We start from the raw sequence: 23,564 nt of genomic DNA on the forward strand, positions 1-23,564 counted from the left end.
ACTATTGAACTGGGATTTTCTAGTTATCTCCACCAGGACTGGAAGAAATGATGTCTGGTCAATCAGTCACCTGACCCTGTAGACGCTTGGAGGTATCAGCTGTCAGGTGACTAAATGGACAAGACACCATCATTTCCAAGCCAGGTAGAGACCACCAGAGCTTGGCAGATTGAAATGTTAAGAAACACTTCTTTCTTTTTTTATAATGATGCCTTCACTCTGGTATTTAAAAAAATGTAGTGTAGTAACATTACAAATTATAAGTTCTAGAATACTGGAGATGGATTTTAGATTAAGGGATATTATTTTTTTCTTCAGGGTTAGGAAAACATTTTAGGGGTGTGGGTATTAATATGCCCATTAACATTTTCAATGCAAAGCACTTCTACAGGATTATTAAATTTTATTTGCTTTTTTCACTGAACCACCACTTTTGGTTCGGTGAAAATAGCAAATAATATTAGAGTGCAGCGCTCGGCAGCCACATAGTGAATGTATGGAGCGGCGGTCAAGCATAAGGGGATAAAAGGGGATAAAAGTTCCCTGTTCTTCCCGTGTGGGTCCTAGTTGTCACCTATCTAGCTGTCAGTCAAAGTGCAGGGGTGTGGTTTCAACCGCCACACACTGTACTCTGATCAGTGCCTTTAGCTACACCAACACTCCTTTATGAGTGAAAGTCCACATCTGCAGGTTAGCGTTTTCCAATGTGACAGGTTGCCCTTAAAAATAAAAAAGTGGCAAAGAATTTTTCATGCAGTGCATGATTACTGTCTCTTCCCGAGTACACAATATCTCTTGTAATAACACCTCATACAGCATGCTAATTCATGGCATTTGTAGACACAGTAAGAGATTATTTAAATATGTATAAGATATACTGCTGACACTTGTGCTTTGGCCGAATCTCCATCAGGCATATACATATTCTAAAGACATTTATAAACTCTTATATTTAGATATAAAATATACATATACATAGTGGGGACATGCGCACAAGCATATATAAGATAGGGGAATGCAGTCTGCTTCCAAGTGGCCCATGATGGCCACGTCACTTTTGGTCATGATGCAGTGAATGTCTAGATGGAAAACATTCCAATGTGGCATTGTCATATTCCCAACAGGAAATGGAGAGAATTATATCACTTTCTCTCCCCCTATACACTGTATTCCTATTGCTCTGTCAATGGAGAGCACACAGTGTTCCATTAGGGCCCTTATCACTGATGGAGGTGTTGGTGCATATCACAAGCACCACTCCACTGTACCACTATCCCCTGATGAACTCCTAGAATGAAGAAGGGGGAAACATGTCAAGAATCTGGGACTAATTTGAGATAAGATATAGATAAGTGTGGATCATATACAGGGGTTGGACAAAATAATGGAAACACCTAACGTTTTGGCATCATAATCTTCGAACATGTGATAAACATGCAAACCGTGACATATGGTAATGTTTTGAAGTTGATTATTTGTGTTATGTGATATGTGTATGTAAATTAACTGTTTGTTTTGCATAATTGTAAGAACATTGATGAGAACCTGATACCAATGGCAGACCTTTCAGATTTTCAAAGAGGCCAAATTGTTGGTGCTCGTATGGCAGGCGCTAGTGTAACAGAAAGTGCCCGAATGCTTGGCATGTCAAGAGGTACTGTCTCCAATTAATGACTGTGCTTGAAAGAGAAGGAAAAACGTCCACAGCAAACCACAGGTCTGGCCGAAAGTCAAAGTTGACTGAGAGAGACTGTCGAACTCTAAAGCGAATTGTGAGAGAGGATCGCAAGACCACGGCTCCGAAAATCACTGTTGAGCTCAATGAACACCTACAGAACCCAGTTTCCACAAAAACTGTTCGTCGGGAGCTGCACAAATCTGGATTCCAAGGAGGAGCTGCAATTAGAAAACCGCTGCTCTCAATAACAAATGTTTCCAAGCGTTTAGAGTGGTGTAGAAACCTCCAGAATTGGTCCCTCGAGCAGTGGAAACATGTGATATTCTCAGACAAATCATCGTTTACCCTATTTCTGACCTCCGGCCGAGTGTACGCTTGGAGACAGCCAAAAGAAGCATTCCATCAAGACTGCCTTCTCCAAAACGTAAAACATGGAGGAGGTTCTGTGATGATCTGGGGTGCTATTTCATGGAGATCCGCCGGGCCAATGACATCTCTTCATGGAAGAATTAACAGCAGAGATTATTTAGGCATTTTGGGTGACCAAGTGCATCCAATGGTTCAAGCACTGTTCCCGGAGGGGAACGCCATCTTTCAGGATAATAATGCACCAATTTATACAGCTAGAATCGTTAAAGCATGGCACGAGGAACATTCTAATGAAGTTGAGCATCTCAACTGGCCCCCACGATCCCCAGACCTCAACATTATTGAGCATTTATGGTCGATTTTAGAGATTCAAGTTAGACATCGATTTCCGACACCATCGTCGCTCAAAGAACTGGAGGGTGTTTTAACTGCAGAATGGGCTAAAATTCCTTTGGAAACAATTCACATCTTGTATGAATCCATACCTCATAGAATTGAGGCTGTAATCTCCACAAAAGGTGGACCTACACCATATTAAATTAACTTTTGTTGATGTTTCCAGGTGTTTCCATTATTTTGTCCAACCCCTGTATATAAATATGTTACTGTTAACACTGCTATGAATTGAGGGACATTATTTCTCTATAGTGGGCTGCGTATATTTAATACCAGTGTCATAGATGCATAAAATCTCATCTTCCTCTTCTGCTTTCATTTTTAACCTCATGAACATTATGATATTGTAAAGATTATGGGCATGTGAGCTATTTATGCATGGTATGCAGAATATATAATGACTTTATTCATGATATATATTGATTTTATTCATAATATATATTGACCTTATGATATAGATGCACATATGTCCAAACTTACAAACTTTACTTGCCTGTAATTTATATATGTCCTTATTAATAACCGCTAACAAGGGGTTACTTTCCACTCACTATCTACCTTTATAAGATTTGTGATATATTTCACTGTGTTTTTGGTGCTTAAATAAGGAGATAGGAGAAATTAGGGTCAATCCAAGGTGAGTGGGGGGCACATATGGTCTACACTAGGGTGCCAATGTCGGGGGATAGGTAGGGGTACTTCAGGGTTAAAATAGGGGACTATAGAGCCTATACTCCATCTATTCTATACTATGACCTATATACAATTTTTATTATTATTTTTATTATTATTATTATACATTTTTATAGCGCCATTTATTCCATGGGGCTTTACATGTGAATACGGGGCAAATATAGACAAATACATTAAACATGAGCAAAAAACTAGGCACACAGGTACATAAGGAGGGAGGACCCTGCCCGCGAGGGTTCACAGTCTGCAGGGGATGGGTGAGGATACACTAGGAGAGGGTAGAGCTGGTTGTGCAGTGGTTCAGTAGGTTGAGGATCACTGCGGGCTGTAGGCTTGTCAGAAGAGGTGAGGTGAGTCTTCAGGTTCTTTTTGAAGGTTTCTATGGTAGGCGAGAGTTTGATGTGTTGGGGTAGAGAGTTCCAGAGTATGGGGGAAGCACAGGAGAAGTCTTGGATGCGGTTATCGGAAGAAGAGATGAGAGGGGAGTAGAGAGGAGATCTTGAGAGGATCAGAGGCTGCGTGTAGGTAAGTACAGGGAAACCATGTCACAGATATATGGAGGAGACAGGTTGTGGATGGCTTTGTATGTCACTGTAAGGGTTTTGAACTGGAGTCTCTGGGAAATAAGAAGCCAGTTAAGGGCTTGGCATAGGGGAGAGGCTTGGGAATAGCGGGGAGATAGTAGGAGGTTGCAGTAGTCAAGGTGGGAGATGATAAGGGCATGCACTAGTGTTTTTGTGGTGTGGCGGTCAAGGAATGCGCGGATCCGGGAAATATTTTTGAGTTTGAGATGGCAGAAAGAGGCAAGGGCTTGCATATGTGGCTTGAAAGTGAGGGCAGAATCGAGGATCACCCCGAGGCACTGGGCGTGTGGGACTGGGGAAAGTGAGCAGCCGTTAACATTGATGGATAGTGTTGTGAATTCTGCTCTTGGGCTCTCTCCGGTGGTTGTTAGTGGTAGTGCAGTGGTCTCTGGATTATAAGCTGGGCAGGAGTTTCTGCTTATTGCAGCTCTATTAGGCATTTAGGTTTGTAGGATCCATCAATCCCTGCCAGTTGTCCATTGTATCTTGGAGGGATTGTATCTCTGTCTGGCTCCACTGCCTGCTGTCATTTCAGCTAAAGATAAGTGCCTTGTTTTGGTTCTCTGTAGCACGCATGCAGTGTGCTTTTGTGTGCAGTGCAATCTATTGTGTTTTTGTCCAGCTTGACTTGTTTGGATTTTTCTGTCATGCTGGTTTCTCTGGAGATGCAGATATACATCCTATGTCTTTAGTTAGATGTAGTAAATAGTATTTTCTTCTGTGGAATTTTCTAGTGTTTTATACTGACCGCTTAGAACTCTGTCCTATCCTTTCTATCTAGCTAGCTTCGTTTGCTAAACTCTGTTTTTTCTGCCTGTGTATGTATTTCCTCTTAAACTCACAGTCAATATTTGTGGGGGGCTGCCTATCCTTTGGGGCTCTGCTCTGAGGCAAGATAGAATTTCCCATTTCCATCTTTAGGGGTATTTAGTCCTCCGGCTATGTCGAGGTGTCTAGGCCTGGTTAGGTACATCCCACGGCTACTTCTAGTTGCGGTGTCAGTATTAGGATTGCGGTCAGTACAGGTACCACCTACTCCAGAGATAGTCTCATGCAGCTCCAGGGTCACCGGATCATAACAGGATAGGTCTGGTGGAGGGGTAGAGCGAGATGGGGAAAGATGATGAATTCTGTTTTGTCCATGTTCAGTTTTAGAAAGCGAGCAGAAAAGAAGGCACAGATAGCAGACAGACAGTGTGGGATTTTGGTAAGTAAGGAGGTGAAGTCAGGTCCGGATAGGTAGGTCTGCACGTAATCGGCGTAGAGATGGTACTGCAAACCGTGGGATTCTATGAGCTGTCCCAGGCAGAAGATGTAGATGGAGAAGAGTGGGGGTCCTAGAACAGAGTCTTGAGGAACACTGGCAGACAAGGGCCAAAGTGAGGAGGTGGTGTGGGGGAGGGAGACACTGAATGTTCGGTCTGTCAGATATGACAAGATCCAGGATAGTGCCAAGTCAGTGATGCCAAGAGATGAGAGGATCTGTAGCAGAAGGGAGTGGTCCACAGTGTCAAAGGCAGAAGATAGGTCTAGGAGAAGGAGGACAGAGTAATGTCGCTTGCTCTTGGCAGTTAGTAGGTCATTATTACGTGTGTTTTTTCCATGATGTCTATTTTTCTAGTATTTTAATAGCACTTAATAAAGATTATTTTATAGTAGTTTATTCTAACTTTTGGTATACTAGTTTAGAGCCTTTTTTGCTTATCTTCTTGGTTTTCACATATATAAGATATACACATACATATAACACATACAATAAAACATTTTTTACAACCTTAAATTTATTATGTCTTGTTTATTACCGATACAAGCTGTAGTTTCATTAATAGAGAAAAAAATGAATAAATAATCTCGCCATCCTAGAGGATGTGAATTTAAATTCCTAGAGTGACCACACTTCAAGAAAAGCAATAATTTAGTTAACGATATAATGATATACTGTATAAAGGAATCATAGTAAACAGAATGAGTACAATATTGTCCTGATCTAAAAAACATGCCCCACTTGTGCCCCTGTGTAGCTAAGCCGGTGGCACATGCAGTGTGTCGGCCCCTGGTGAATTGATATTTTTCGGATTTGTCCAATCTATACATGTAAAGAGGCTTGAAATATTATACTAGTGGTATTAGGGACTACAACCCTCCTACAACCCTCATAGATCTTTGGAATGAGTTAGAGCGGCACAAACTGTATATCTTGAGATTACTTTGCAACAATGACATTATAATGGGGAGAAACAATGAAACAATGAAGTAAATCAAAAAGTAAAATTTCATGCAAATGCTTAAAATTAGAAAATTACCGGTCCCAAAGCCAACTGTGTGATTGGAACAATGGTACACATGCATAACCACTGCTCCATCCACTTCTATTGGTGCATGGGAACAGTAGAGCACATGACCACCCGGTCCTAGAGGGTGAATAGAACAGTAATCACATGTGTGCTACCCCTCAAATTCAATTTGGGATTTCATAATCAATCCCCAGAAATCATCATAAGTTAGTTGATAAATGTTGCATATAAATCAAGCCCTTTAAATGAAACCTTTCAGTGCAACAACACACCCTACCCCTACATTGGCACTTTCAGGCTAAGCTTAATCTAAAGCTTAATTTCTCAGTCTTCAAACCTTGATTTTTCAGTCTTCAAACCTTGATTTTTTTTCCCACTGCTTCCAATCTTGATTTCTCAGGCATCAAACCATGATTTCTCACTAGTCTAATTGTTCTGATTGGTCCACTTTAAGGAATTTTCCCATCATACAAATTGATCGCATATCACAAATATAAGCCATCATTTTCAGATCTCTGGTCAGACTCGTATGGTATTCCCCCCTCTTCAGAATAAAAGAGCTCAAGTGCTTGTTTTATTTTTTGGACCAATAGTAGGACTTTTATTATAATTTTTTAGTCATCAAGACTAGCGTATCATGCAATTACACCCTACACCAGTTTTGCAGGAGTACAGGCATACTCCACTTCATGAATTCGACCACTTTAGTAAGTTGTGTGCACCTCTGTGTGCTGCGTCAAAAATGCTACTTCAGTTATGGACCGCAGTAGCATTTCTGGGGTACAAAAGTCAGTACACTTACTGATTTTGATGGGTGGGCATGGTCATACCCCTGTCTCCGTCCTATCCCTACCCATTTTGGCACAGCTGATTGAAATTGGTGTGAAAATTGGTTTTACGCTTTGCTCAACTTCACGTTCTACAAAATGTTGTGACTTTTAACAGCTGTTAAATTACGTTTGTGGTATAAAAGCTTTGATGAATCGGCCCCCTATTCTTCTACCATCACTTTTACAGTCCTGGTACATGAAAATGACTGTAGATTAACCATTTTACTCATTTGGAACATTTGCCCGGGTTTCACTTTAACAATTCACGCAATCTCTCTGCACAGTGTTTCAAATCCTTACAACATATTTATAAGTAGTGTTGAGCGATACCTTCCGATATTTGAAAATATTGGTATCGGATTGGATCGGCCGATATTCAAAAAATATCGGATATCGCCGATACCGATACCCGATACCAATGCAAGTCAATGGGACAAAAATATCGGAATTAAAATAAACCCTTTCTTTCCTTGTAGGTTCATTCAACATGAAGGAAAACAACTAAGAATAATGTCAGATGTATTGGGGGAGGTGGAGGAGACATTAAAGGCATAGAGGTTTGTTGTGAATTCCGTCTGGGCTCCCTCTGGTGGCCTTTAGCGATACTGCGGGTCTGGAGCTGGGCTCAGCTGCCTCATTTCCTGCTATGCTGGTTCCTATTTAACTCCACCTGCACCTATGCTTGTTGCCTGCTGTCATTGTATTCAGTACTGGTTCTGATCTCTCTGGACTTCCTTGTGACCTGTCTCCATCCGGAGAAGCTAAGTCTTGCTAGTTCATGTTTGCTCATTTTTCTCTTGAAAATATGTTTCAATATATGATGAGTTCAGTCCAGCTTGCTTATATGTGATTTTTTGCTTGCTGGAAGTTCTGGGGTGCAGAGTGCGCCCCTCACATCGTGAGTCGGTGTGGGGGTTCTTGTATTTTCTGCGTGGATAGTTTTTGATAGTTTTTGTACTGACCACACAGATCCCTTGCTATCTTCAGTCTTTTTAGCGTTAGCGGGCCTCATTTGCTTAAACCTGTTTTTCATTACTACGTTTGTATTTTCCCCTCAACTCACCGTTATTATTTGTGGGGGCTGTCTAAACTTTGGGGCTATTTCTCTGAGGCAAGGGAGGCTTGCTTTCTCTCTAGGGGTAGTTAGTTCCTCAGGCTGTGACGAGGCATCTAGGTTTTTAGGTAACGCTCCACGGCTGCCTTTAGTGTGTTTTGGATAGAATCAGTGTTGCGGTCAGTATAGTTTCCACATCCCCAGAGCTCGTCCTAATATTCTGGTTTACCTATCAGGTCAGTTTGGTGATCCTACCACCGGATCATAACAGTACAGCAGGCTGGTAAAGAGTTAATGCATCGCAAAAGAGGGATAAGAGAAATCCTGAGTTCATTTTTTTTTTTTTTTGCAGTGTGTCTAGCCTCTCTCCTCCCCTTAATCTCTGGGTGGTTCAGAATTCAGCTGCAGCTATGGACCTTCAGAGTCTGTCTTCTAGTGTGGATCATCTCACTGCTAGAGTACAAGGCATTCAGGATTATGTAGTTCACAGTCCTATGTCAGAGCCTAAGATACCTATTCCTGAGTTGTTCTCCGGAGACAGATCTAGGTTTTTGAACTTTAAATATAATTGCAAATTATTCCTTTCTCTGAGACCTCATTCCTCTGGTGATCCGGTTCAGCAAGTTAAAATTGTTATTTCTTTGTTGCGTGGTGACCCTCAGGATTTGGCATTCTCTCTGGCGCCAGGAGATCCTGCATTGCAAAATGTGGATGCGTTTTTTCTGGCGCTTGGAGTGCTTTATGAGGAACCTAATCTGGTAGACCAAGCAGAAAAGGTTTTGCTGGCTCTCTCCCAGGGTCAGGATGAAGCAGAGGTTTACTGTCAGAAGTTTAGGAAATGGTCTGTGCTCACTCAATGGAATGAGTGTGCCCTGGCAGCGATTTTCAGAAAAGGTCTTTCTGAAGCCATTAAGGATGTTATGGTGGGGTTCCCCACGCCTGCGGGTCTGAATGAGTCAATGTCTTTGGCCATTCAGATTGATCGGCGTTTGCGGGAGCGCAAACCAGTGCACCATCTGGCAGTATTTTCTAAGCAGAAGCCTGAGTCTATGCAATGTGACAGGATTCTGACCAGAATTGAACGGCAAAATCACAGACATCAGAATGGGTTGTGCTTTTACTGTGGTGATTCTGCTCATGTTATCTCAGATTGTTCTAAGCGCACAAAAAACTTCGCTAAGTCTGTCACCATTGGTACTGTACAACCTAAATTCATTTTGTCTGTTACTTTAATTTGCTCTCTGTCATCCTACTCGGTTATGGCTTTTGTGGATTCAGATGCCGCCCTGAATTTGATGGATTTGTCATTTGCCAGGCGCTGTGGTTTTGTCTTGGAGCCTTTGCAATTCCCTATTCCACTAAAGGGAATTGATGCCACGCCATTGGCCAAGAATAAACCTCAGTACTGGGCTCAAATGACTATGTGCATGACTCCTGCACATCAGGAGGTGATTCGCTTTCTTGTGTTACATAATTTGCATGATGTTGTCGTGTTGGGTCTGCCATGGCTGCAGGCTCATAATCCAGTCCTGGATTGGAAAGCAATGTCTGTATCAAGTTGGGGTTGCCAGGGGATTCATGGCGATGCTCTTTTGGTGTCAATTGCTTCTTCTACTCCTTCTGAAGTCCCTGAATTTTTGTCGGACTACCAGGACGTATTTGATGAGCCCAAGTCCAGTGCCCTACCTCATCATAGGGATTGTGATTGCGCCATAAATTTGATTCCTGGTAGTAAGTTCCCTAAGGGACGACTTTTTAATTTGTCTGTACCAGAACATGCCGCTATGCGGAGTTATATCATGGAGTCTTTGGAGAAGGGGCATATTCGCCCGTCCTCGTCCCCTTTGGGTGCGGGGTTCTTTTTTGTGGCCAAGAAGGATGGTTCTCTGAGACCCTGTATAGATTATCGCCTTCTAAATAACATCACGGTCAAATTTCAGTATCCTTTGCCACTGTTGTCTGATCTGTTTGCTCGGATTAGGGGGGCCAGTTGGTTCACCAAGATAGATCTTCGTGGAGCGTATAATCTTGTGCGTATAAAGCAGGGCGATGAATGGAAAACAGCATTTAATACGCCCGAAGGTCATTTTGAGTACTTGGTGATGCCTTTTGGGCTTTCTAATGCCCCTTCCGTGTTTCAGTCCTTCATGCACGACATCTTCCGAGAGTATCTGGATAGGTTTATGATTGTGTACCTGGATGATATTTTGGTCTTTTATGATGATTGGGAGTCTCATGTGAAGCAGGTCAGGATGGTATTTCAGGTCCTGCGAGCCAATGCCTTGTTTGTGAAGGGCTCTAAATGTCTCTTCGGAGTCCAGAAGGTTTCCTTTTTGGGCTTTATTTTTTCTCCTTCTACCATTGAGATGGATCCAGTCAAGGTCCAGGCTATTCATGACTGGACTCAACCTACATCGGTAAAAAGTCTTCAGAAGTTCTTGGGTTTTGCTAATTTTTACCGTCGCTTCATCACTAATTTTTCCAGTGTGGTTAAGCCTTTGACGGATTTGACTAAGAAGGGTTCTGATGTGACGAATTGGTCTCCTGCGGCCGTGGAGGCCTTTCAGGAGCTCAAACGTCGGTTCTCTTCGGCTCCTGTCTTGCATCAGCCGGATGTCTCTCTACCATTCCAGGTCGAGGTTGATGCTTTTGAGATTGGAGCAGGGGCTGTCTTGTCACAGAGAAACTCTGATGGCTCTGTGATGAGGCCATGTGCTTTCTTTTCAAGAAAGTTTTCGCCTGCCGAGTGGAATTATGATGTTGGTAATCGGGAGTTGTTGGCAATGAAGTGGGCATTTGAGGAGTGGCGACATTGGCTTGAGGGAGCCAAGCATCGTGTGGTGGTCTTGACTGATCACAAGAATTTGACTTATCTCGAGTCTGCTAAGCGGCTGAATCCTAGACAGGCTCGATGGTCGCTGTTTTTCTCCCGTTTCACTTTCGTGGTTTCATACCTTCCGGGTTCGAAGAACGTGAAGGCTGATGCTCTTTCTAGGAGCTTTGTGCCTGACTCTCCGGGAGTTTCTGAACCGGCTGGTGTCCTCAGAGAAGGGGTGATTTTGTCTGCCATCTCCCCTGATTTACGATGGGTACTGCAGGAATTTCAGGCCAATAGACCTGATCATTGTCCACAGGAGAGACTGTTTGTCCCGGATAGATGGACCAGTAGAGTCATTTCCGAGGTTCATTCTTCGGTGTTGGCAGGTCACCCTGGGATTTTTGGTACCAGGGATTTGGTGGCTAGGTCCTTTTGGTGGCCTTCCTTGTCGCGGGATGTGCGTTCCTTTGTGCAGTCCTGTGGGATTTGTGCTCGGGCCAAGCCTTGCTGTTCTCGTGCCAGTGGATTGCTTTTGCCTTTGCCTGTCCCGAAGAGGCCTTGGACGCATATTTTCATGGATTTTATTTCGGATCTTCCAGTCTCTCAGAAGATGTCTGTTATCCGGGTGGTTTGTGATCGTTTTTCTAAAATGGTCCATTTGGTGCCCTTGCCTAAGCTGCCTTCCTCCTCCGATTTGGTTCCACTGTTTTTTCAGAATGTGGTTCTTTTGCATGGTATTCCTGAGAATATTGTGTCTGACAGAGGATCCCAGTTTGTGTCCAGATTTTGGCGGTCCTTTTGTGCTAAGATGGGCATTGAATTATCTTTTTCATCGGCCTTCCATCCTCAGACGAATGGCCAAACCGAACGTACTAATCAGACCTTGGAGACTTATCTGAGATGTTTTGTTTCTGCTGATCAGGATGACTGGGTGACTTTTTTGCCATTGGCTGAGTTCGCCCTTAATAATCGGGCTAGTTCTGCTACTTTGGTTTCACCTTTTTTTTGCAATTCTGGTTTTCATCCTCGTTTTTCCTCAGGTCAGGTTGAGCCTTCTGACTGTCCTGGGGTGGATTCTGTGGTGGATAGGTTGCAGCAGATTTGGAACCACGTGGTGGACAATTTGACGTTGTCACAAGAGAAGGCTCAGCGCTTTGCTAACCGCCGTCGCTGTGTGGGTCCCCGACTTCGTGTGGGGGATTTGGTATGGTTGTCTTCTCGTTATGTTCCGATGAAGGTTTCCTCTCCTAAGTTCAAGCCTCGTTTCATCGGTCCTTATAAGATTTTGGAAATCCTCAACCCTGTGTCATTTCGTTTGGACCTCCCAGTATCATTTGCCATTCACAATGTGTTCCATAGGTCATTGTTGCAGCGATATGTGGTGCCTGTGTGTTATGACCCCAATGGCGAGGGTCTCAGAGGAACGTGGAAGTCTGCAGAATACAAAAATCCAGCTCATAGGGCAGTGGTAACTGGGTTGACCATATATCTACTCCTAACGCCAACACTAGAAGTAGCCGGGGATCATTCCTACGTTGATTCTAGATGACACGCGCCAGCCGGAGAATCTAGCTACCCCTAGTAGAGGAAAACAAAGACCTTTCGTCCCTCCAGGGGACCCCAAAGCTGGATAGAAGCCCCCCACAAATAATGACTGTGAGGTAAGAGGAAATGACAAACACAGAAATGAACCAGGTTTAGCACAGAGAGGCCCGCTTACTGATAGCAGAATAAAGAAAGGTAACTTATATGGTCAACAAAAACCCTATCAAAATCCACGCTGGAAATTCAAGAACCCCCGAACCGTCTAACGGTCCGGGGGGAGAACACCAGCCCCCTAGAGCTTCCAGCAAAGGTCAGGATATAGATTTGGAACAAGCTGGACAAAAATACAAAACCCAAAACAAAATAGCAAAAAGCAAAAGGCAGACTTAGCTGATATAACTGGAACCAGGATCAGTAGACAAGAGCACAGCAGACTAGCTCTGATAACTACGTTGCCAGGCATTGAACTGAAGGTCCAGGGAGCTTATATAGCAACACCCCTAACTAACGACCCAGGAGCGGATAAAAGGAATGACAGAAAAACCAGAGTCAAAAAACTAGTAACCACTAGAGGGAGCAAAAAGCAAATTCACAACAGTACCCCCCCCTTAGTGAGGGGTCACCGAACCCTCACCACGACCACCAGGGCGATCAGGATGAGCGGCATGAAAGGCACGAACTAAATCGGCCGCATGAACATCAGAGGCGACCACCCAGGAATTATCCTCCTGACCATAGCCCTTCCACTTGACCAGGTACTGAAGCCTCCGCCTGGAGAGGCGAGAATCCAAGATCTTCTCCACCACGTACTCCAACTCGCCCTCAACCAACACCGGAGCAGGAGGCTCAGCAGAAGGAACTACAGGCACAATGTACCGCCGCAACAAGGACCTATGAAATACATTGTGAATAGCAAACGACACAGGAAGATCCAGACGAAAAGATACAGGATTAAGGATTTCCAATATCTTGTAAGGCCCAATAAAACGAGGTTTAAATTTGGGAGAGGAGACCTTCATAGGAACAAAGCGGGAAGAAAGCCACACCAAATCCCCAACGCGTAGTCGGGGACCCACACCGCGGCGGCGGTTGGCAAAGCGCTGAGCCTTCTCCTGTGACAACTTCAAGTTGTCCACCACATGATTCCAGATCTGCTGCAACCTATCCACCACAGAATCCACCCCAGGACAGTCAGAAGGCTCCACATGACCCGAAGAAAAGCGAGGATGGAAACCAGAGTTGCAGAAAAAAGGCGAAACCAAGGTGGCGGAACTAGCCCGATTATTAAGGGCAAACTCAGCCAACGGCAAGAATGTCACCCAATCGTCCTGATCAGCAGAGACAAAACACCTCAAATAAGCCTCCAAAGTCTGATTGGTTCGCTCCGTCTGTCCATTAGTCTGAGGATGGAAAGCAGACGAAAACGACAAATCAATGCCCATCCTACTACAAAAGGATCGCCAGAACCTGGAAACGAACTGGGATCCTCTGTCTGACACAATATTCTCAGGGATGCCGTGCAAACGAACCACGTTCTGGAAAAACACAGGAACCAGATCGGAAGAGGAAGGCAGCTTAGGCAAAGGAACCAAATGGACCATCTTGGAGAAGCGATCACATATCACCCAGATAACAGACATGCCCTGAGATAGCGGAAGATCAGAAATGAAATCCATGGAGATATGTGTCCAAGGTCTCTTCGGGACAGGCAAGGGCAAGAGCAAACCGCTGGCACGAGAACAGCAAGGCTTAGCTCGAGCACAAGTCCCACAGGACTGCACAAATGACCGCACATCCCTTGACAAGGAAGGCCACCAAAAGGACCTGGCCACCAGATCTCTGGTGCCAAAAATTCCCGGGTGACCTGCCAACACCGAGGAATGAACCTCGGAAATGACTCTGCTGGTCCACTTATCCGGGACAAACAGTCTGTCAGGTGGACAAGACTCAGGCCTATCAGCCTGAAATCTCTGCAACACACGTCGCAGATCCGGAGAAATAGCTGACAAGATAACTCCATCTTTAAGAATACCAACAGGATCAGCGACTCCAGGAGCATCAGGCACAAAGCTCCTAGAAAGAGCATCGGCCTTCACATTCTTTGAACCTGGTAAATACGAGACAACAAAATCAAAGCGGGAGAAAAACAATGACCAGCGGGCCTGTCTCGGATTAAGGCGTTTAGCAGACTCGAGATACATCAGATTTTTGTGATCAGTCAAGACCACCACACGATGCTTAGCACCCTCGAGCCAATGACGCCACTCCTCAAATGCCCATTTCATGGCCAACAACTCCCGATTGCCCACATCATAATTTCGCTCGGCAGGCGAAAACTTCCTAGAGAAAAAGGCACAAGGTTTCATAACAGAGCAATTAGGGCCTCTCTGCGACAAAACGGCCCCTGCCCCAATCTCCGAAGCATCCACCTCAACCTGAAAGGGAAGTGAGACGTCAGGCTGGCACAAAACAGGCGCCGAAGTAAACCGGCGTTTCAACTCCTGGAAAGCCTCCACGGCAGCAGGAGCCCAGTTAGCTACATCGGAGCCCTTCTTGGTCATATCCGTCAAAGGTTTCACAATGCTAGAAAAATTAGCGATAAAACGACGGTAGAAGTTAGCGAAGCCCAAGAACTTCTGAAGACTCTTAACTGACGAGGGCTGAGTCCAATCAAGAATAGCTCGGACCTTGACTGGGTCCATCTCCACAGCAGAAGGGGAAAAAATGAACCCCAAAAAGGGAACCTTCTGTACACCAAAGAGACACTTTGAGCCCTTGACAAACAAAGAATTTTCACGCAAAATTTTAAAGACCAACCTGACCTGCTCCACATGCGAATCCCAATTATCAGAAAAAAACAAAATATCATCCAGATAAACAATCAAAAATTTATCCAGATACTTCCGGAAAATGTCATGCATAAAGGACTGAAAAACTGAAGGCGCATTGGAGAGCCCAAAAGGCATCACCAAGTACTCAAAATGACCTTCGGGCGTATTGAATGCGGTTTTCCATTCATCACCTTGCTTAATGCGCACAAGGTTGTACGCACCACGAAGGTCTATCTTGGTGAACCACTTGGCACCCTTAATCCGGGCAAACAAGTCAGACAACAGCGGTAAAGGATACTGAAATTTGACAGTGATCTTATTTAAAAGCTGATAATCAATACAAGGTCTCAAAGATCCGTCCTTTTTTGCCACAAAAAAGAATCCCGCACCAAGAGGGGAAGAAGACGGACGAATATGTCCTTTTTCCAGAGACTCCTTGATATATGAACGCATAGCGGTATGTTCAGGTACCGACAGATTAAACAGTCTTCCCTTAGGAAATTTACTGCCTGGGATCAAATCTATAGCACAGTCACAGTCCCTATGAGGAGGCAGTGCACTGGACTCAGACTCACTGAAGACATCCTGATAATCAGACAAATACTCCGGAACTTCCGAAGGCGTAGAAGAAGCAATAGACACAGGCAGGGAATCCTCATGAATACCACGACAGCCCCAACTTGAGACTGACATAGCCTTCCAGTCCAGGACTGGATTATGGGTCTGTAACCATGGCAGCCCTAAAACGACCAAATCATGCATTTTATGTAAAACCAGGAAACGTATCACCTCGCGGTGTTCAGGAGTCATGCACATGGTAACCTGAGTCCAATACTGCGGTTTATTTGCTGCCAATGGTGTAGCATCAATACCCCTAAGAGGAATAGGATTTTCTAATGGTTCAAGAGTAAATCCACAGCGCTTAGCAAATGAGAGATCCATGAGACTCAGGGCAGCACCTGAATCTACAAACGCCATGACAGGATAAGATGACAGTGAGCAAATCAAAGTTACAGACAGAATAAATTTAGGTTGCAAATTACCAACGGTGACAGGACTAACAACCTTAGCTATACGTTTAGAGCATGCTGAGATAACATGTGTAGAATCACCACAGTAGTAGCACAAGCCATTCCGGCGTCTATGAATTTTCCGCTCATTTCTAGTCAGGATTCTATCACATTGCATTAAATCAGGTGTCTGTTCAGACAACACCATGAGGGAATTTGCGGTTTTTCTATCACATTGCACCGAATTAGGTGTCTGTTCAGACAACACCATGAGGGAATTTGCGGTTTTGCGCTCCCGCAACCGCCGGTCAATTTGAATAGCCAGTGCCATAGTATCATTCAGACCTGTGGGAATGGGAAAACCCACCATAACATTCTTAATGGCTTCAGAAAGGCCATTTCTAAAATTAGCGGCCAGTGCACACTCGTTCCAATGTGTCAGCACGGACCATTTCCGAAATTTTTTGGCAATACACTTCAGCCTCGTCCTGCCCCTGAGACATAGACAGCAAGGCCTTTTCTGCCTGAATCTCAAGATTGGGTTCCTCATAAAGTAAACCGAGCGCCAGAAAAAACGCATCAAGATCAGCCAATGCCGGATCTCCTGGCGCCAGCGAAAAAGCCCAATCCTGAGGGTCGCCCCGTAAGAACGAAATAACAATTTTTACTTGCTGAGCAGAATCTCCTGATGAACAGGGTCTCAGGGACAAAAACAATTTACAATTATTCACGAAATTCCTAAACTTAAACCTGTCTCCGGAAAACAGTTCAGGAATTGGTATTTTAGGTTCTGACCTAGGATTTCTGATAACATAGTCTTGTATGCCCTGCACACGAGTAGCCAGCTGGTCCACACTTGTAATCAAGGTCTGGACATTCATGTCTGCAGCAAGCATAGCCACTCTGAGGTAAAGGGGAAGGAGAAAAAAAAAAACTCAGAATCTTCTTTCTTATAATCCCTCTTCTGCAATGCATTAAACATTTAATACTGGCCTGGCAAACTGTTATGACCCCAATGGCGAGGGTCTCAGAGGAACGTGGAAGTCTGCAGAATACAAAAATCCAGCTCATAGGGCAGTGGTAACTGGGTTGACCATATATCTACTCCTAACGCCAACACTAGAAGTAGCCGGGGATCATTCCTACGTTGATTCTAGATGACACGCGCCAGCCGGAGAATCTAGCTACCCCTAGTAGAGGAAAACAAAGACCTTTCTTGCCTCCAGAGAAGGGGACCCCAAAGCTGGATAGAAGCCCCCCACAAATAATGACTGTGAGGTAAGAGGAAATGACAAACACAGAAATGAACCAGGTTTAGCACAGAGAGGCCCGCTTACTGATAGCAGAATAAAGAAAGGTAACTTATATGGTCAACAAAAACCCTATCAAAATCCACGCTGGAAATTCAAGAACCCCCGAACCGTCTAACGGTCCGGGGGGAGAACACCAGCCCCCTAGAGCTTCCAGCAAAGGTCAGGATATAGATTTGGAACAAGCTGGACAAAAATACAAAACCCAAAACAAAATAGCAAAAAGCAAAAGGCAGACTTAGCTGATATAACTGGAACCAGGATCAGTAGACAAGAGCACAGCAGACTAGCTCTGATAACTACATTGCCAGGCATTGAACTGAAGGTCCAGGGAGCTTATATAGCAACACCCCTAACTAACGACCCAGGAGCGGATAAAAGGAATGACAGAAAAACCAGAGTCAAAAAACTAGTAACCACTAGAGGGAGCAAAAAGCAAATTCACAACACCTGTGGTTCCTTCTGTTGATCCTCCTGCTCCGGTCTTGGTCAAGGGAGAATTGGAGTATGTGGTGGAGAAGATCTTAGATTCTCGAGTTTCGAGACGAAGGCTTCAGTACTTAGTTAAATGGAAGGGCTATGGTCAGGAGGATAATTCCTGGGTTGTCGCCTCTGATGTCCATGCGGCCGATTTGGTTCGTGCCTTTCATTCGGCTCGTCCTGATCGGCCTGGGGGCTCTGGTGAGGGTTCGGTGACCCCTCCTCAAGGGGGGGGTACTGTTGTGAATTCCGTCTGGGCTCCCTCTGGTGGCCTTTAGCGATACTGCGGGTCTGGAGCTGGGCTCAGCTGCCTCATTTCCTGCTATGCTGGTTCCTATTTAACTCCACCTGCACCTTTGCTTGTTGCCTGCTGTAGTTGTATTCAGTACTGGTTCTGATCTCTCTGGATTTCCTTGTGACCTGTCTCCATCCGGAGAAGCTAAGTCTTGCTAGTTCATGTTTGCTCATTTTTCTCTTGAAAATATGTTTCAATATATGATGAGTTCAGTCCAGCTTGCTTATATGTGATTTTTTGCTTGCTGGAAGTTCTGGGGTGCAGAGTGCGCCCCTCACATCGTGAGTCGGTGTGGGGGTTCTTGTATTTTCTGTGTGGATAGTTTTTGATAGTTTTTGTACTGACCGCACAGATCCCTTGCTATCTTCAGTCTTTTTAGCGTTACCGGGCCTCATTTGCTTAAACCTGTTTTTCATTACTACGTTTGTATTTTCCCCTCAACTCACCGTTATTTGTGGGGGCTGTCTAAACTTTGGGGCTATTTCTTTGAGGCAAGTGAGGCTTGCTTTCTCTCTAGGGGTAGTTAGTTCCTCAGGCTGTGACGAGGCGTCTAGGTTTTTAGGTAACGCTCCACGGCTGCCTTTAGTGTGTTTTGGATAGAATCAGTGTTGCGGTCAGTATAGTTTCCACATCCCCAGAGCTCGTCCTAATATTCTGGTTTACCTATCAGGTCAGTTTGGTGATCCTACCACTGGATCATAACAGAGGTTTAGCCCAATCAAATGGAATAGCAGGAATTATTTTTTTTTTTTAAGACGTTCGGAGTTACAAAGATATTGACTATGTTAAGATTTTTTATATTTTGTCAGATATTGATGTTTCACTAATTCCATGCTCTTCACCTTCTTTTTTACTTCTCCGACACTTTCTTCTTCATCATCCTCAGCAGCAGCATCTTTTACCTCAACTTCTTCTTCACATTATTCATCTTCTTCTTCTTCTTCACCTTCTTCCTATTATTCTTTTTTGTTACATTCTTCATATTCTTTTTAGTCAACTATTATTCTTCTTTATATTCTACTTGTTCATCATATTCTTATTTGTGACAGGCATTCCTGTAGGTGTTATCTATAAAAGTTTGAAGATTACACCTTCCGTTCTGCCTGTCACAAAAGAGTTACAACAGGATTTGTCCGTGTTCAGTTTGGTCTGCTGCAGCAGGCTTTTTCCAGGGACACCACGAGGAGGAATGGACTCACCCCCATACACTGCTTAGCCTTCTTCTGCTTATAATTTAGATAATGTCTTTTGCTCTGATGTTTAGTCTTATGCTTCTTGTTCTTCTGCTTCTCGGTCTTCCGGGTCGTCGTCTCCAGGGTCGTCATCTCCGGGTCGTCGTCGTCATCGGGGTGGTCTTCAGGGTCATCGTCTCCAGGGTTGTCGTCGTCATCGGGGTGGTCTTCAGGGTCGTCATCTCCAGGGTCGTCTTATCAGGGGTTGTCGTCTCTGGTGTCATCGTCATCTTAGGGGTGGTCTTCAGGGTCGTCATCTTTAGGGTCTTGAACTTGGAAATGTAGCAGAGGGTACAAGAAGGCTGAGAAAATGCAGAGAACCAGCTGATGGAACTGGAACCCGGCTGGCTACCCGAAGGTCCAAGAGCCAATGGAACAACCGAGGACCAGCTGACGTTACTGGAACCCGGTTATTAAGCAGGAGGTACCTGTGCCAGAGAACACTACCAAGGACCACCTGATGTTGGTGGAACTCGGATACCCAGAAGGAGGCACCTAAGCCAAAGGCTCTGCCCGGAAACCAGCTGATGGTACTGGATCCAGGATGGCGAGCAGAAGGTACAAGAGCAAAAGACACTGCCGAGAACCAGCTGACGGTACTGGAACCCGGATGGGTAGCCAAAGGTACAAGAGCCAATGGAACTACCGAGGACCAGCTGACGTTACTGGAACCTGGTTACTAAGCAGCAGGTACCCGTGCCAGAAAGCACTACCAAGGACCACCTGACGTTGGTGGAACTCGGATTACCCAGAAGGAGGCACCTAAGCCAAAGGCTCTGCCCGGAACCAGCTGACGGTACTGGAACCAGGGGGACCGATTCAAGATTGTCTTCCTACAGCCCCAACTAGCGGTGTTGGAGCCCAGGGTCAGCAGGGGGAGCAGAGTGTAGGCCGAAGCTGCACTCGTGGCAGTTTAACATCTGTTGGAGTGTCAGCATGGCGGTCACAGGACACATTGCCGGATACACAGCTGGGGATCAGCTGACGTTACTGAAACCCAATAACACTGGGTCATGTGTTTTGACTGTGCAGACGGCACTTCTGAGCATCAACTGGCAGTGTTGGAGCCCAGGGATTACAGTTCAGGTGGTAGAAACATGAACGCAACAGGAGTCCTGGATACCGTAGACAACCGATAATTTAATCTGGAAGAGGAGTGGCAAATTCCTGTGAGATCACTTACTTTTTCATTTTCAGAAAAGTAAGCCGATCAACGTTATTGGAGGACAGTCGCATGCGACGGTCTGTTAGTACACCAACTGCAGCACTAAAGACGCGTTCCGATAATACACTAGCAGCAGCGCAAGCCAGCACCTCCAATGCATACTGGCTTAGCTCTGGCCATGTATCCAGCTTAGAGACCCAAAACTTGAAGGGGGATGAGCTGTCTGGAAGTACAGTAAGAGGGCAAGACATGTAGTAAGTGGGCAAGACCATCTGAAGGAAACGTTGCCTCCTGCTGACTGGAGCCGCCGGTGATGGTGTAGACATTTGTGGCGGGCACACAAAACTGTGCCACAGTTGGGCCATACTGGTCTTGCCTTGTGCTGAGGCACTGCTTCTGCTCCCTCTTTGTGCAGAGCCTCCCCCACTGCCTCGATGCACTGAGCTGCTTTGTAAACACTAGCAGTACTGCTCTCAGTTGGACTGGAGAAGATGATAGAATTCACCAGTGTGTCTTGGTACTCCCGCATTTTACGCTCCCGGTTCAACGGTGTTATGAGGCTTTGTAAGTTGTCCCGTTAGCGAGGATCTAGGAGGGTGTACACCCAATAATCAGCCATGTTGAGAATGTGGGCGATGCGGCGGTCGTTTCTCAGGCACTGCAGCATGAAATCAACCATGTGCTGCAGACTGCCAACTGGCCAAGAAACGCTGTCCCCTGCTTGAGGCGTGATCTCTGCCTGCTCTGCATCACCCCACCCTCGCTCCACACACTGACTATTGGAGAATTGTTTAACTCCCTCCTCTGGACCGATGTCTTCCTCCTCCATTGACTCCTCCTCATCCTCCTCACAAAGTGTCCCCTGCCTAGGCCTTTGTGAGGAACCACGTAGCGCTGACTGTCCAGAAGCTTATGGAATTGGTGACTCCTCATCCTCCACCTCTTCCACAACATCATCCCTTAGTGCTTGCAGTGTTTGTTGAAGCAGGCAGATAAGGGGACAGTCATGCTGACTAGTGCATCATCTGCACTCGCCATCCATGCGGAATCATCGAAGGAACGCAAAACCTGGCAGACGTCTTTCATAGTGGCCCACTCTGTGGTTGTCAAGTCTGAACGGCGCGCAGTGCGACTTCTTTGTGCCTGATGCAGCTGGTACTCCATTACTGCTTGCTGCTGCTCACAAAACCACTCCAACATATGTATCGTGGAATTCCACCTGGTGGGTAGGTCACATATGATGCGATGTTCCGGAAGGCGGAATTGACACTGCAGAGCTTCAATGCACGATCTTGCCATGCTGGAATGCCGCAAGTGAGCACACTCTAGGTGGACCTTGTGCAGCAGTGCATCAAGATCCGGATAGTCCCTCAAAAAACTCTGCACGACCAAGTTGAGCACATGTGCCAGACATAGGATGTGAGTGAGGTTGCCTAGGCCCAGATTTTGGCCATTGTCACACACTACCATGCCTGGCTGGAGATTCACTGGCACAAACCAAACATCGCTCTCCTGCTTGATGGCATTCCAGAGGCATGCTCCTAACGGGTGCCAAAGTGGAGGCTACAGGCTCCGCAACCTTCCCCCTCCCTCACCTTCTTTGGGTCATTTGGGGAATCTCTTCCTCAGAGCTGCTCCTACCACCTTCCTTTACCTCACGCCATGATGGGTCAAGGACCTCATCATCTACACTCCCCTCTTCCAAAAAACTGCTTCTCCTGGGTAGTCTCGGCAGCACAGTACGCACTTGAAAGTGGCACCTGAGTCTCATCATCAGATGCGTACTGAGGTGTGCTGACCAGAGGCACTGGCCCACCCATCTCTTCAGATTCAGAGAGACAAAGCTGTTGGGCATCACTGCATACTGCCTCTTTGTCCATTTCTCCAATGCTGCTTGGCTGACCCCCTGTTTCCAAGCCAAGAGATTCAGAGAACAGAAGTAGAGATGGCTCCTGTCCTGGACCCTCTGACTGCCTGGGTAGTTTGGCAGGTGGTGAAGAGACAGATGGGTGCTCTCCAGTGCTCTGTGCCTGAGAGGATGTGGCACTAATTGAAGTCGATGTGTTAGCTGCCATCCATCCGACAACGGCTTCAATTTGTTCTTCACGCAGCAGCGGTGTACGGCGATCTCCTGAAAAGCTGCACATGAAGGACTATTCCCTGCTGAAACTGGGTGCTGATGAGTCACCGGTGCCCGCAGCAGGCACAGAATCCCCAAGTCCTCTCCCGGCTCCATGCCCACGCCCACATGCCTTACTCCCTGCCTTCTTCATCTTGGTTGACTGATAAAGACAAGCAGAAAAGTACTAAGGGCTTAGTGTGCTTATTCCGGAGAAGCTCCTAACAGGTATAAGAAACACTAATTTTCTAAAGTGTGGACTAGACTTTAATATGAGCTAAAGTGGCCTACACAACTGTAAAGTGGTGTGTTTGGTGAACTTTACTAATTTTTTTTTTGCAGAACTGACTTCAGAGTGAGCTGCACTCACACACAGACCGTGCAGACAGCCGTGAACGGCACTGCAAGGCCAAAACAAGCTCCTCTATGTAATCCTATATAGTGTTTTTCCATAATCTAGCAGGATACGGAGAAAAAGCCACTAATAGGATAAATTTGAAAAAATGTGCAGCACGCTGCACTAATTGAGAAACAGACAATTTAACGGTATGAGGCAGTGACACACCCTGAGCTGACTACAACCGGATGTGGCTGCGGACAGACTACAGCGTGATGTGCACTCATACAGAGACCGTGCAGACAGCTGTAAATGGCGCTACAAGGCCGAAAAAACCTCCTCTATGTAATCCCATATAGTGTTTTTCCAAAATTTAGCTGGATACGGATGTAAAGCCACTAATAGGAAATATTTGAAAAAATGTGCAGCAGGCTGCACTAATTGCAAAAAAGGACAATGGATTGAACAGTATGAGGCAGTGACACACCCTGAACTGACTACAACCGGCTGTGGCTGCGGACAGA

General features: G+C 45.5%; 1 protein-coding gene across 6 annotated transcripts in view; it reads right to left on the reverse strand.

The window, feature by feature from the left end:
- FSHR (follicle stimulating hormone receptor) overlaps positions 1-23,564 on the reverse strand; it is a 489,167-nt gene that overhangs the window by 380,657 nt on the left and 84,946 nt on the right. The gene's annotated exons all lie outside the window — the stretch shown is intronic.

The sequence above is a fragment of the Ranitomeya variabilis genome, chromosome 2, assembly GCF_051348905.1.
Source record: "Ranitomeya variabilis isolate aRanVar5 chromosome 2, aRanVar5.hap1, whole genome shotgun sequence".
Taxonomy (NCBI): Eukaryota; Metazoa; Chordata; class Amphibia; order Anura; family Dendrobatidae; genus Ranitomeya; species Ranitomeya variabilis.